The 13,517-nt window shown below is 36.5% G+C and overlaps 1 protein-coding gene across 2 annotated transcripts in view; it reads left to right on the top strand.

The window, feature by feature from the left end:
- Positions 1 to 13,517, top strand: part of STK26 (serine/threonine kinase 26) — a 68,155-nt gene that overhangs the window by 13,948 nt on the left and 40,690 nt on the right. The window contains exon 1 of one of the 2 annotated variants that reach the window (XM_060086595.1): positions 5,927 to 5,947. The exons of the other annotated variant lie outside the window; for it this stretch is intronic. The gene's annotated coding sequence lies outside the window, so the exon portion shown is untranslated. Of the gene's footprint in view, positions 1 to 5,926; positions 5,948 to 13,517 lie in introns of those variants that run through there. 2 annotated transcript variants of the gene reach the window in all.

Raw genomic sequence — 13,517 nt, 5'->3', positions numbered from 1 at the left:
TATGGCAAGAAAATGTAAAGAGTCTTTTGTGGTTGGGAGAAAGCTTGTGAAAGATCAGGGGGAAGAGCTGACCTCATAGGGATGGTGATTTCAGCTGCTTTTCTGTTTAAGATGTGCAATTTTGGTGGCGTGTGTACTGCACCAATAAATTGTTTCTAGACACTTGGAGTCATTTTGGGTGGCCTTTTTTTCCCTCTGTAGGCAAAATGAATACTTTTCATTAACAAGGAAAAGTGCCAGATTATCACTGGATTATATTTGACTAATTTGGACTGTTATTTGGGGATGGGGAAGGGGAGGCTAAAGAGAAGAAATCTTTCTTCCAAATGACTGGAATTAATATTGTTACTTTTCCAGTAGGTTCTGGCCTTAAAATTCTCCCTCAGGGAATGATTAAAACAGTTTTTTGGAGCATTTCAAGGCTGTGTAGCATCTCAGATTTACTTTAAAATAAGTTTGCTTAATCACTTTTTAGCACCACTTGATTTATGTCTTGGCTGGGAGAAGAATTCTAGAGAAGTATGTAGTCCAATTACTTTTTTCTAAGAAGACTTATGGATACCAAATACTACATTATTTTATTGTTGGCTTTTAACTTTCCAATAGTTTAAAAGGTATAAATGTCTTCATACTTGGAAAAAGCCAACAACAACATTGTATTTTGCCCAGGGATTGCAGCCCCCTCCCCACTTTCCAGGATAGAGACAGCTTTCTCCCATTGTCCATCCACGTGCCTGGGTTTTTTGGCAGAGTCAATCTGTATAACCCAAAGCAATTTAATTTGATTACTCTTGTGTGTTATTCTTTAATGACAGTGTGTTGTGCAGTCATAGTGTAAGTATGATCCTGATTGAAAGATAAGGCACAGTTTTAGATGATTTTTTAAAAACCCCTTTAACTCAAAAGATGATCCATATATTGTGAGAGAATATTCTTATTTAATATGGCCGAGTGATTCCAGAGTTTGAGAATTTAATTCTTTTTTCCTAGTAGGACACTAAATTGTCTTCTCCTAATTACTAGAATGAAGAATGTAGTGTATTCTCTTCCTTTATACTGTGAAATAATGCCTGCACACATCTCCTCAAATGTAAAACTGTGAGCTTTGGGGATTCTGCTCAGGAGTCTGGACTAGGCTATTATTTATAAAAGATAAGAGATCATGTATTCATTCCAAGCAAATTTTGAATTGGATGTAATTAATTTTCTACTGAGGCAATTGATGTGTTTAATTACTTTTCTACTATGTGTAATTAATTTTCTACTAAGAGGTAGGAAGGCTATAATGTTTGGCTTATGTTTTGTACGAAAGGAAGTTTCCTTGAAATTTTGGATTTTCCCCTCTCCCTTGTAAATATTTTTGAATGCCTGTATTTTTAAAAAATAATAATGATCACTTTCCTCCAGTAGTGTTTTTGGAGCTTTGTTAATCTAATGCAGCCTTTCTCAATTGCAATTGTCATTCTGCACCACAAAACAGAGACAATGGTATGAGTTAATGTTTTCTCAATTCTCCCAAGAAGGACACAACTAAAACCATTCTAGATGCACTAGAGAGGAGTTTATTTATTACACACAGTAGATTCCTTAGAGCAGCAGTTGGCAAACTATAGCCAAGGGCCAAATCCAGCCTGCAGTCTGTGTGTAGCCTGAAAGCTAAAAAAACAATTTTTTTTTACATTTTAAAGAGTTGTTAAAAAAGAATATGTGACAGAGACCAGAGACTGTACCTGGCCCACAAAGCCTTTAAGACATTTACTACGTGGCCCTTTACAGAAAAAGTTTGCCAAACCCTGTCTTAGGGCATGGAACCTCATTGAAAATTGCTGATCTAAAAAAAGGAAGCATTTTATAGTATTTTCTCTGGGATTAGGTATACAGTAAGATAATAGGAAAGTTTCTCTTTTTGAGGTAACTGACTTGTATATTGGTCCCATTATTGTAATGCTTAATTCAAGGAAAGACTCCAGATCATAGTTAATAGGGAAATACATTTTTATTTGTTTTCTAGACAAAAATTTTAACGGTTGAGTGATATAGAAAGTTGTTGGTAACAAAAATGAATGATAAATTATGTGTATGTATATACAAATATATTTTAATATTTTTCTTAGTTTCTATAGCAAGAAAATAAAAGTGATTGAATTTTATAGGACTATGAAGGAGGGCATTGATTGCTTTTATCACTATTTTAAATTAAGGGGCTATATCTGTTAGAGAAGGAAAGTGAATAGAGAGTACTAGGTGTCAGATATAATCACATTTGTTCCTTCCTTGTAGTGAATAAGTGTCTTCACCCTACAATTAACATCTCAGGTACCTTGTCAGCAGTAAGGAGAATAGTACTTAATCAAAACTGCATTAAAATTATTAGATCATAGCATGTGAAGTAATCAGGCTCTACCAAATGCCACTTAACTACTTGATTTAGTAGGGCAGGTGCCATCAGCCATAAAACATATATTGGTCAATCACAAAATTATCAAGGGAGAAAAAGACAAGCAGGCATTATTTGTAATTTGCTGCTGATTTCCTTTATCTCTATATTTAGTTAATCATGAAGTTCTAGCAGTGATTTTTTTTTTTTTTGTCTTTGTGGTACATGGGCCTCTCACTGTTGTGGCCTCTCCCATTGCGGAGCACAGGCTCCGGACGTGCAGGCTCAGTGGCCATGGCTCACGGGCCCAGCCGCTCCGCGGCATGTGGGATCTTCCCGGACCGGGGCACGAACCCATGTCCCCTGCATTGGCAGGCGGACTCTCAACCACTGCGCCATCAGGGAAGCCCCTAGCAGTGTTTTTTTCTTGGGAAATGTCAGACATCATCCCTTCTTTTATCATGCCATTCTGGCCTCTGTCACTAAATACACTTGGAAAGTTGTGTTGACAACGTTCCAAGGCAATGTGCAGAAATAATGAAACTACCTGAAACACAGACTTTAGTTTTTCACTCATCGGCTGAAAGCTTTCAGTGGCTCCCTACTAACCTGATCAGAAATTCCTAGGATGGATGAGACAAGTGAGGCTTCTGAGATGGTCAGGAAAGGCATCACTGGATGGCTGAGCTGGCTTTAAGACTGGGTGGGAAGAAGGGAAAGAAAGGAAGGGAATGAAATTAGGCAAGACAAGAAAAGACAAATGGACTTCTAAGGTTGTGTTTTTCAAAATCTTCTGTGGGTCCTTTTGGGGAGGGCCATAAAGATTTGTTTGGTGAATGGTACTTTATCTCTGGTTAGGGCTGTAAAATGATAGGGTACCAGTCAGCTCAAGTTGTAGATCACAGATCTTTTTGGGTAGCATACTGTTCAAAGCATTCTAATTACTTTGAATTGCTCATCAAGATTATTTTCACTATGGCAATTCAAAAACTAATTAAGGAACTTGGCCATTTGTCTGCATCCTGAGGTTACTTGTTTGTCATTGCCCCCCCACCTCATCCCCAGCTAGAAATCACTCATTATAAAATCAAAACCGCCAAGTATTTTATAAAGATCACTTCCAGTTCTAAAATCTTATGGTCCTTTAAAGTTTCTAAACAGATTGTATAGCATATTTTTTGGAGGAAAAAATCAGATTTTGTACATGTATTCAAACTTGGTACTAGATGTTGATTATCCTTATTGGAGAATTACAGTTTCGTTAAGTTGATTGCAAAGTGAACAGGACCATATATTTCAACTACTAAAATATATTACCTTAGCCGTGGTTTTATGGAGAACATGTAAACAGCCTTATGTTTATAATGGTATTTCTTAAAAATTAAAAAATTCAACTCATATTAGTAGGTATCTCATACTTTCAGTAGCACTTTCCCCTTTATTTGAAAATTTATTTTTCTAATATTGTGCTTTGGTGACATGAATAGATTTCAGCAATGTCAGCACAGATCAATGGGGATTAAAAACTGATGAATCTGTACCTTTAGGGATAGGGATTAGAACATTCACAAATGTTATTGACAGTGGGGTGTAGGGTAGGATGGAGATGGGTTTGAGAAACTTCAGTTCAGGAAAAGCTGATGAACTCTGAGCAGAGATTAATTTATAATAAAAAGAAGAAGAGTTCTCTAAGCTGAAATTCTTTGGGAAAATGGAAATATGGCAGTATTTAGGACTTTTTTTTTTTTCAAATGAACTGGTACTCCCTGTGCAAAGGAAAGGGAATACTGATGATAAAATCCTCATCAGTGAGGATGTTGAAATCCAGCCCCTATTTTGTTAATGTAACAAATTTGTTGATGCGAGCTAATTTCTCATATATGTTGAGTGTATCGTGGTGCGGGGCACAGAACTACCTTATGCTCACTTGTAGTAGTTCTTCTTAGCTTAGGTTTTCAGGTACAACTGTTACACATATACATCCCACTTTACTTCATTTCTGAGTGCATTCCTATTTATTAATGCACTGCTCCAATTCTTTTAAAGAAGTAGATAGGGCATAAAAAATAATAAACATTATTCTTTTAGCCATGCACCCATACACACACATAAACACACATTGTGATGATATTTTTCACTTTGGGGAAATGAAAAGTGGGAGATGGATTGTTGAAAAATTAGGGAGCATTCTTTTAGAGCATTCTATAATCTCCTCTCTGCTCCATTCTTAGGGTTTGCCAAGATTAAAATTGTTTGCTATTGACACATCATGCCATCAGTATCATTTTTCTTGGGATCAAAGAATGTTAAAGCCAGCAGGACCCAAGAGATAAATTTCCTTAGTCCTAAGATTCCATTGGGTAACTCCTTGCAAATACTATTTGATTAAATTCGTTCAAAGTATAGATTTGATTAAAGAGGGAAATGTTGGAAGGAAATTATACTGCAACCGCTTTCTCATGAAGAATGAAAAGGTAAGTCTATGTAAAATTCTTTTTCAGTGTTAATTTTCTAAAAGAACTCATGGTGTTAATAATTTAGTGCTGTGCTTACAAGTTTCAAACCTATTGATTTTAATTGGAGTTCCACATCGAGAAGGAAGATAGACAGTGAGCAAATCAATTTTGTTTTAATCCAATGCATTTTAATAAGTGTGTTGAAGATTCACCATAACATTATCCATGATAGTTTGATATTTGCTATAAGGGGCCTCTGCCTTACATTCTATCCAAAGGTGTTTATTTCTGAAAGTGCTAGAATGACATCCTTTAATTTTGCCTCCAGTATGGATAGCATAAAATGAGGCTGTCAGTGTCCATCATGTTAAAGTGCCCTGTGTGGGTTTGATTAAATAATGGCCTGTTTTATCATTTATATATTAGCAGAATCTTTGTCTTCCTCTCATTGTATAGCCTTGTCCTCCTTTCCAAATGAGTATTTTATAATTAGAGCTTGTTATCAATCCCAAGCCATATTTATACAATATCCTGTCTAGTCAGTAATAATCCCTTTAACTTTAACCTTAATGTTTATGGTTAAACCCGATCCTTGATTGAATTGTGCATTTCTATATGTGTTCAGCCCAACTAAATGAAAAGAAATGTTCGGCAGAGTGATACATAGACTGTGGCTCTTTGAGGCCTCTAATCTTTGCATTAATGTATGACATCATGCGAGACTCTCTAGGACGTACAGTAGTCATGTGGCTCTGTTTATAAGTGATTACAGATGTGCTTCCAGAATCAGATTTCCATATGCCACTGAGGTGCGTCCTTGTGTGTATGGTTCCTACCAACTCTCCTTTGAGTATAGCTCCGTATTATTTCAAGAATTGCTGTTTTGCAACCCAAAGAGCTCCCCGGTAGAAAGGAAAAAACTCCAGGTTGTCACTTTGGAAAGTTTTTATTATGTCAATCACATGTGAGAGTAGGGATTGACTTAGAATCTCATACCTATTTTAATATCCTTCAGTTTATTGAATGTAATCTTCCTTGTAGTGAAAGTCAGAACTCAAATTGCAAATGGAAGGATAACCTCATGCCAAAGATTTCATCTCAGGAGGGCCCCCAGGTAAGCACCCTAAAAACATTCAAGAGCCACAGTATACGAAGTACTGTACTGGGTGCTGTGAGGGTACCTGGTGCTTAGTGAGATAGAGCCCCATCCTCAATGAGCTTACTCATTAGAAAATAGCAATAGAAAAGTCATGGCAATGAAAGAGAATGCAAAAATAATGAAATGCGTGCTGTAATGGAGGCTCAAGCAAAGGGCTATGGGAGGGCAGAGGGTGAAACAATTGATTTTGTTTGGGTGATCAGTTTCCCCTGGGGAATTCGGAAGGTGGTTTTTTTGTTTGTTTGTTTTAATTAGAGATGCGGATTTCCAGAGGAGACGTAGGGTGTTGTTGACTGCGAAAATGGCATGGCCTAAAGGCTCAAACATAAGAAAGTAGAATTGTGCCCCAGTGGAACATTGCATTTGTTTGTACGTCTAAGCTACTACTTACTGAAGCATTGGGTTTGAGATATGGTAAGATATCCCTGAAATTTTCCCTTTGGGCCTTTAGTTTTGTTGGATGTTCTAGTTCTGTATATGGGCAAATATAACTGCATTAGTTTCTGCATGCCACTTTACTTTCTGAATGAATTTACAATTAAAAGAAGAGGAAGACGAATATAACCTTAGGTCCTGTATGAGCTGAACTCCTGGCTCCCCTTGACTTCTTTGGAGCAGTCACTCATGTATAATGGGGCATGGCCAGTGTGAGGGGCCAGAGGTCAGTCTGGATTGTAGTTCCCTCTGCTACTCTTTATCCATCCATCCTTGGCTTCTGAGCCTGCTTCATTATAGTATCAGAGAGTTGGAACTTGAATGCAGCCTACTCTAATTCTGAATTTCTTACTGGAACAATGGGATAGCATATACTTTTCATTTGAGCCATTGTATACCACTGTAGAGTTGGCCATGTGGCCAATGCCAGTTCATCCCTTACCTTAATGATTGCTTCAAAACTAGAGTTGGAAACTGCTAGTGATAGAAGGAGGGGAACAAAGGGATTTGGCTGCTAATGCTTCACTAATTCACAGGGTCAGAACAGTAAGGGACTTAACAGTTCCCTGAGCCCACCTCTCTCCCTCATTATACAGATGGTGAAGCCGACATTTAATTGCTGATTTCGTGTAATTTCGGGGATAAGCAAAATTATGCCAATTTTGCCTGACCTCTCTGCTGTTTACCTCTGTAATACTTATAAGAAACCAGATCTCCTTTTTTCCTTTGGAATGGCTGTGAGGTCAGAGAGAAATGAGCTAAATGATGCAATGGAATCTGCATCCAGCATTTATTGTGATGGTAGCCTTGACTTTTGGTTATTGAAAGAAGAATGTGATTGTTTGCAGGATGTTTCCTTCCCTTTACCTATGGGTATAATTAAAGGTTTAAGGGAACTTCAGCTCCCAGAGAGTTAGTCAAAAAGACAAAATTAGTTGTTTCCTTTAATTTAAGAGGTCTTAGATCCAAAGATGATTTACCTGGCTGAACAAAATAATCTGACATTTCTACTTGCAATTAAAATAATAGGAATTTAAAGGTCTGGGAAATGGAGCTAATAAAAGTGCTGCCTGTTATGACTTTGTTTCTTGCTTGAGGATTTCTAAGATGGAGTAACCTATGATTAAATTTCTTCTCAGTCTTTCTGTAGTTCAGTTTTCTTGAGAAAAATGTGGCATGTGGTAAAGTGACAATAGAATCAAAGAAATGTTTCATTCTTCTTTACCGGATTGTACATTGGACTGTCTTGCAAACTTATGTAAAGAATTGCATTCTTCACATCCCAGAATGTGTCCTGCTTACTTCATTGTTCTTCTCTGATCTGAGGTTGGGTAAAAAGAAGAATGCAACTTAGGGGGCAGAGGAAGCTCTTCTCTTATCCTCTCTTGAGTAGGAGGAATTAAGATGAAGGAATATTATCAATTTTTCTTTTGTTCTTAAAGATGAAGTAGGCTCAAAATTATTAATCAGGTGAAACTCTTCAAACAGCTATGTCAAAATCTTTTGTAATAATTTCAACAGAGTTATCCTTTACTAAAATATTTGCATTCTAAATATTTTTGCTAATGAGGTGCATTTAAAAACAGGAATAATAGGGCTTCCCTGGTGGTGCAATGGTTAAGAATCAGCCTGCCAATGCAGGGAACACGGGTTTGAGCCCCGGTCTGGGAAGATCCCACATGCCATGGAGCAACTAAGCCCGTGCACCACAACTACTGAGCCTGTGCTCTAGAGCCCACGAGCTACAACGACTGAAGCCCGCATGCCTAGAGCCCATGCTCTGCAACCAGAGAAGCCACTGCAGTGAGAAGCCCACGCACCACAACAAAGAGTAGCCCCCCTCGCCTCAACTAGAGAGAAAGCCTGCTCATAGCAACGAAGACCCAACACAAGCAAAAATAAATAAATTCTAAAAAAACCCAAAAAACAGGAGTAATAAAGGGAAGATGAAAAAGTACTTATACATTTAATTTTATTTTTGCCTTATGAACACATTTTTCTTGTTACTGTGCACAGTATTGCTGAAAGTTTAAATTGTTGACTTTATGCTTTGCTATTAAGACCAGGGCTGCCTTGTTGCTGCCTCATCCATCTTTAAACTGCCTTTTAAGTGGGTGAGTAAAGACAAGGACTCAACTGTGAGTTTAGAAAATGCTGTCTGAAGACCACAAGGAAGCCCAGGGTTGTTTTAACTATATCTCTGACTACATTTCATTTATGTCATTATGTACATAAAATCGAATAATTTGACTTCTACTTTATGTTGCAAAAGCAAGTTATAATTACCTTCAAGAGATGTGGATATTCAATAAAAATAGTTTAACTAAGAACATTTTCTTTATACAAGTATTTTGAGCTCTCACAAACATGGAAATACAAACTCAGACGACTGACCACCTCAAGAGATTTGACTTTAAGCTCAATTCTTCTTGTTTAAATTGAAACACATACAGACATAATTAATTTTGATCTTAGTTCTTATTCTGTTATATGCAAAATGTAGTGAAGCTAAATATTTTACTTCATAAATATAAATCACAGAGGTCTCTTAAGAATTCCATAAAATTTCATCAGATACTTGTAATATGAACCTGAGGTAAGGTAGAGAAATACTCTGCTAACATCACATTCTTCAAAAATTTAGAAAAAATTATGAGGAGTTTGCTTTATCCTTCTCATTATTAAAGTAATCTGAGTATTCACATGGTCATTTGAACAATTCTATGCCTATATAAAACCTAGCACAGAAGTATTATCTTTATTCTTGGATAATTTCATCAGTTTGAGGGTCTTTTTTTCTGAACAGAACTGAAAACCTTAGTGTTAATGGTTACTGAAGTCTACAGTAAATCACTGATAAAGCTGGAATTGAAGCTGTTGGCTTCTGGACATTGGGTCCTATGGGAATCGTGGTATAGAATACCGTTGCTACCTTGCCTCCCACACTTTAGAGGCTACCCCAATCCAGTCTAGTTATTGACATGGAAAAAATGGTCCAAGTATAGTAACCTTGTCAGAAAGTCAAGATTGCATACTGTAAGACTCTAATATGAACTGTTTGGTAATTGTGCATATATACAGGGATCAGTCAATTGCATAGTGGTTCAAAAATTATAAGAAATCGTATTCAAAGAATAGGAAAGTCCTATTTTAAGTTTTTTCAAATTCTTCTAAGTTTAAATTTTTTTCAAATTCTTTTTTTTCAATTTCTTTAAATGTAGGGATATTAGTATGTAGACATTAGATAGTTGTGTGATCTGTTCATGATGGAAAATAATTTTGGTTTTATAGCAAAATGGTATAGTTTAGGTTACAAGCTGTAGTGAAAGAAACTTAGACTTAAGAGTCAGGAGACTTGGGCTCAAGTTTGAGCTTTGCCACTCGTTAATTGCCTTATATCACTGAACAATTTGTATCCTTTCTAGACTACAGTTTTTCTCCCTGTAAAAATACATTTTGGATCAATCTAAATTCCTTTTATCCTGCTAAATTCATTCCTTGCTAAATTCCTGTTCATCTCAGAGATTCTATAATTATTTTAATTCCAGGGTTTCTGTTTCTCTTTTTAACCTCTCCCTACATCTACCATCATTTTGACATAAATGGCCTTAAATTTCGCAGCTTCTGTTTGGTGGTATTAACCTAGGACACAGCAGGCAAACAATAAATGCTTGTTGCTGACGGTGGTGATAAGGAGTAGCATTAAATGACCATTTCCTTCCAGCTCTAAAAGCCTATGACTGTTATGGTTCTATCCAGAGAGAAGTCAATTGTGCTTAGATCATATATAGCACTTTAAAAAGACAGATAGTGTCCTGTGGTATTGAACGCAAGTAGTGCTAAGGGGTAGATGGCTGTTGATTTTTAATCTTTCCCTTTTTTCTTCTGGCAATATCTTGATTAGGAAGCACGCAACAGACTTTTGAGGCAGTGTTCATAGGGCAATTGAAAAATCTTAACATACCATAATAAAACTAATTGAATTTGAGGCTTATGGAACCACTAGAGAAAGACTTATATTTCTATGCATTCTATATTGTTAAATGACATGTAATAGTACAGACGTGGGAGTAATCTAGAAAAATATTTCCTCTTTAACTTAGGAGAACTAATCTGAGCAACTTAAAGAGGTAGCTAACTGGGTTTATCTCTAGTTTTTACTACATTGTTAAGCTAATGTTTTTAGTTACTCTCTGTGATTGTCAGGGCATCCTGAGTTCATTGCAGATCCCTTCTGGTTGTTACCACTTGAGAGGCTGGAATGAGTAAGAGATATTCCTTTCTAAGCCTTGATAGCATTAGCACATTCTTTGCTCATAATTTCCTGTGTGCCACTCCTCATTAGTGAGTCACTGATAGGCCTATACACAGATGATTCTTTGTAAAGTGCAAAAAATATTTTATAGTCAAGAGCACTCATAGTATGGATTTTACTAAGGTTGGGAGGCAAGTGCAAAACCTAGTTTGAGGTCAACCTTGCTTACTTTGGTTCTTGGTTTTTGAAGGTTCTTTCATCTGAACTCAACCCTTCTTGGTAAAAACCTCTGAGAAATCTATCTTCTTTTTCCTGAATCTATTATGTTTTCACTTTCAGTTCCAGACTAGAGGGCTTACATAGCTACCTCAGATTCAAAGAAACTAGATTCTTTATCTTTGGTTCTTTCCTACCTTTGGCTTTCCAGGTCTTCATACTGCTAGAACCCCAAGACTAATTCTAATTTGGCCTACAATTTTCTTGTTCCTTCTAATCACCTATTCCTAATGTCCCCTGATGGGGTTCAGGACACACTAACCCCCAAATATAGCACTTTGGCATGTTGAATATTTTAAGTTGAAGGAGTTTGAGAAAGACCTCCCCCACACTGCTGCCGCCTTGAAGCAGGTCAGAAAACCCTCATTTGAGAGGTGCTCTCCCTATGCCCAGAGGAAAGGAGCATCCTTATCCCCAAAGACAAGGTGATGCCAAAAAGAATCAGAACAAACAGGCGTTGCTAAGTTTCCCACAGTTTGCTGTATTTAGCTCATACCCTTTGCCCAGTCACTCTTTCTGCGACGTTCCACTCTTCATCAAACTTAGCATAAAAACACACAGGTTTAACCATTTCTTTCAGTCTTCATTTCCTTATGGAGGTTCCAGTGTCATGTAAAACTTTTATTAAATTATATTATTTTCTTCTGTTCATCTGTCTTAGTTTAAGTTTCAAACCTAGGCAGAGACTCTAAGAGGGCTGAGGAAAAATTTTTTTGCCCCTACACCCCCCTCCACAGTTTGTACCCATTTTCTAGAAGCTAATAGACCTAAACTTTTACTCTTTGTCAATATTGACTATTAACTCAAAATGGTCATCAAATATATCATAACTTATTATATACCCTATTATTACATAGACTGTATTGGGTAAAAATTATTCAAGAATACATACATAAGGAGTATGGGATATGTTGCATGAGTTTGGGTAAATGTTACATTTGCAGTTTTATTCGAGGTGTCCTTAGAACAAGTATAGCAGGACTTAATTTTTAAAATATAGGTATGTATATGTAAATACCAAAACCTCTTGGTTTTATTTTAATCTCCAAGATGTCCACTTTTAGTGTGCAGAGTTAGGAGAGAGCCACATGCTTGCCTGGGAAAAATAGGGATAATGAGTTCCCTATAATGAAGGATTCAAATTTCAGATCTGTCTGCTCAGTGGTTCCTAAATGCTGATTTTAAGACTGGTGCCAAAATGACTAGATAAAAAATAGTTTGGAGTACTTTTTTAGACAAATACTGATTCATAGGCCCTAGTCTCAGAGATTCTGAATCAGTAGTTTTGGAATGAGGCCTACGTATCTGCATTTTAAAAGATATACTGGTGATTCTAATGTGTAGCCAGGACTGGAGAGTACTTAGAAAGCCTTTAAGAGAGTTCTTCCAGCCCTCTAATTTTGTGATTTCAGTATACAAGAAGCCTTCTTCCATCTGCCCCTGACTTTCCTTTTCTTTTCCTTTTTTAAAATTATAGTTGATTTATAATATTATAATAGTTTCAGGTTTACAACATAGTGATTCAATATTTTTATAGACTATACTTCATTTAAAGTTATTACAAAATAATGGCTATAATTCCCTGAACTATACAATATATCCTTGTTGCTTATACATAGTAGTTTGTACCTCTTAATCCCCTACCCTTATCTTGCCCCTCCCCAGCCCCTCTCACCACTAGTTTGTTCTCTATATCTGTGAGTCTATTTCTGTTTTGTTATATATATTTATTTGTTTTATATTTTAGATTTCACATATAAGTGATAACATACACTGTTCATCTTTCTCTGACTTATTTCACTAAGTCCATCCATTTCCAGGTCCATCCATGTTGTTGCAAATGGCAAAACTTCATTCTTTTTGATGGTTGCATAATATTCCATTGAATACATATACCACATCTTCTTTATCCATTCATCTATTGATGGACACTTGGGTTGTTTCCATATTTGGGCTATTTTAAATAATGCTTCTCTGAACTTTGGGGTACATATATCTTTTTCAATTAATGTTTTCGTTATCTTCAGATATATACCCAGGAGTGGCATTGCTGGATCATATGGTAGTTCTCTTTTTAGTTTTTTGAAGAACCTCCAAACTGTTTGCCATAGTGGTTGCACCAATTTACATTCCCACCAACAGTGTATAAGGGTTCCATTTTCTTAACATCCTCACCAACATTGGTTATTTGTGGTCTTTTTGATGATAGCCATACTGACAGGTGTGAGGTAATATCTCATTGTGGTTTTGATTCGCATTTCCCAGATGATTAGTGGTGTTGAGCATCTTTTCATGCGCCTGTTGGCCATCTGTATGTCTTTGGAAAAATGTATATTCAGGTCCTTTCCCCATTTTTAAATCAGGTTGTTTGTTTTTTTGATATTGAGTTGATGAGCTGTTTATATATTTTGCATATTAACCCCTTATCAGTTATACCATTTACAAATATTTTCTCCCACTCAGTAGATTGCCTGTTCGTTTTATCAGTGGTTTCCTTTGCTGTGCTAAAGCTTTTAAATTTAATTACATCACATTTGTTTATTTTTGCTTTTATTGCCT

The sequence above is a fragment of the Mesoplodon densirostris genome, chromosome X (assembly GCF_025265405.1).
Source record: "Mesoplodon densirostris isolate mMesDen1 chromosome X, mMesDen1 primary haplotype, whole genome shotgun sequence".
In the NCBI taxonomy this organism is placed as follows: Eukaryota; Metazoa; Chordata; class Mammalia; order Artiodactyla; family Ziphiidae; genus Mesoplodon; species Mesoplodon densirostris.
This window is presented reverse-complemented; position numbering and strand designations above follow the sequence as displayed.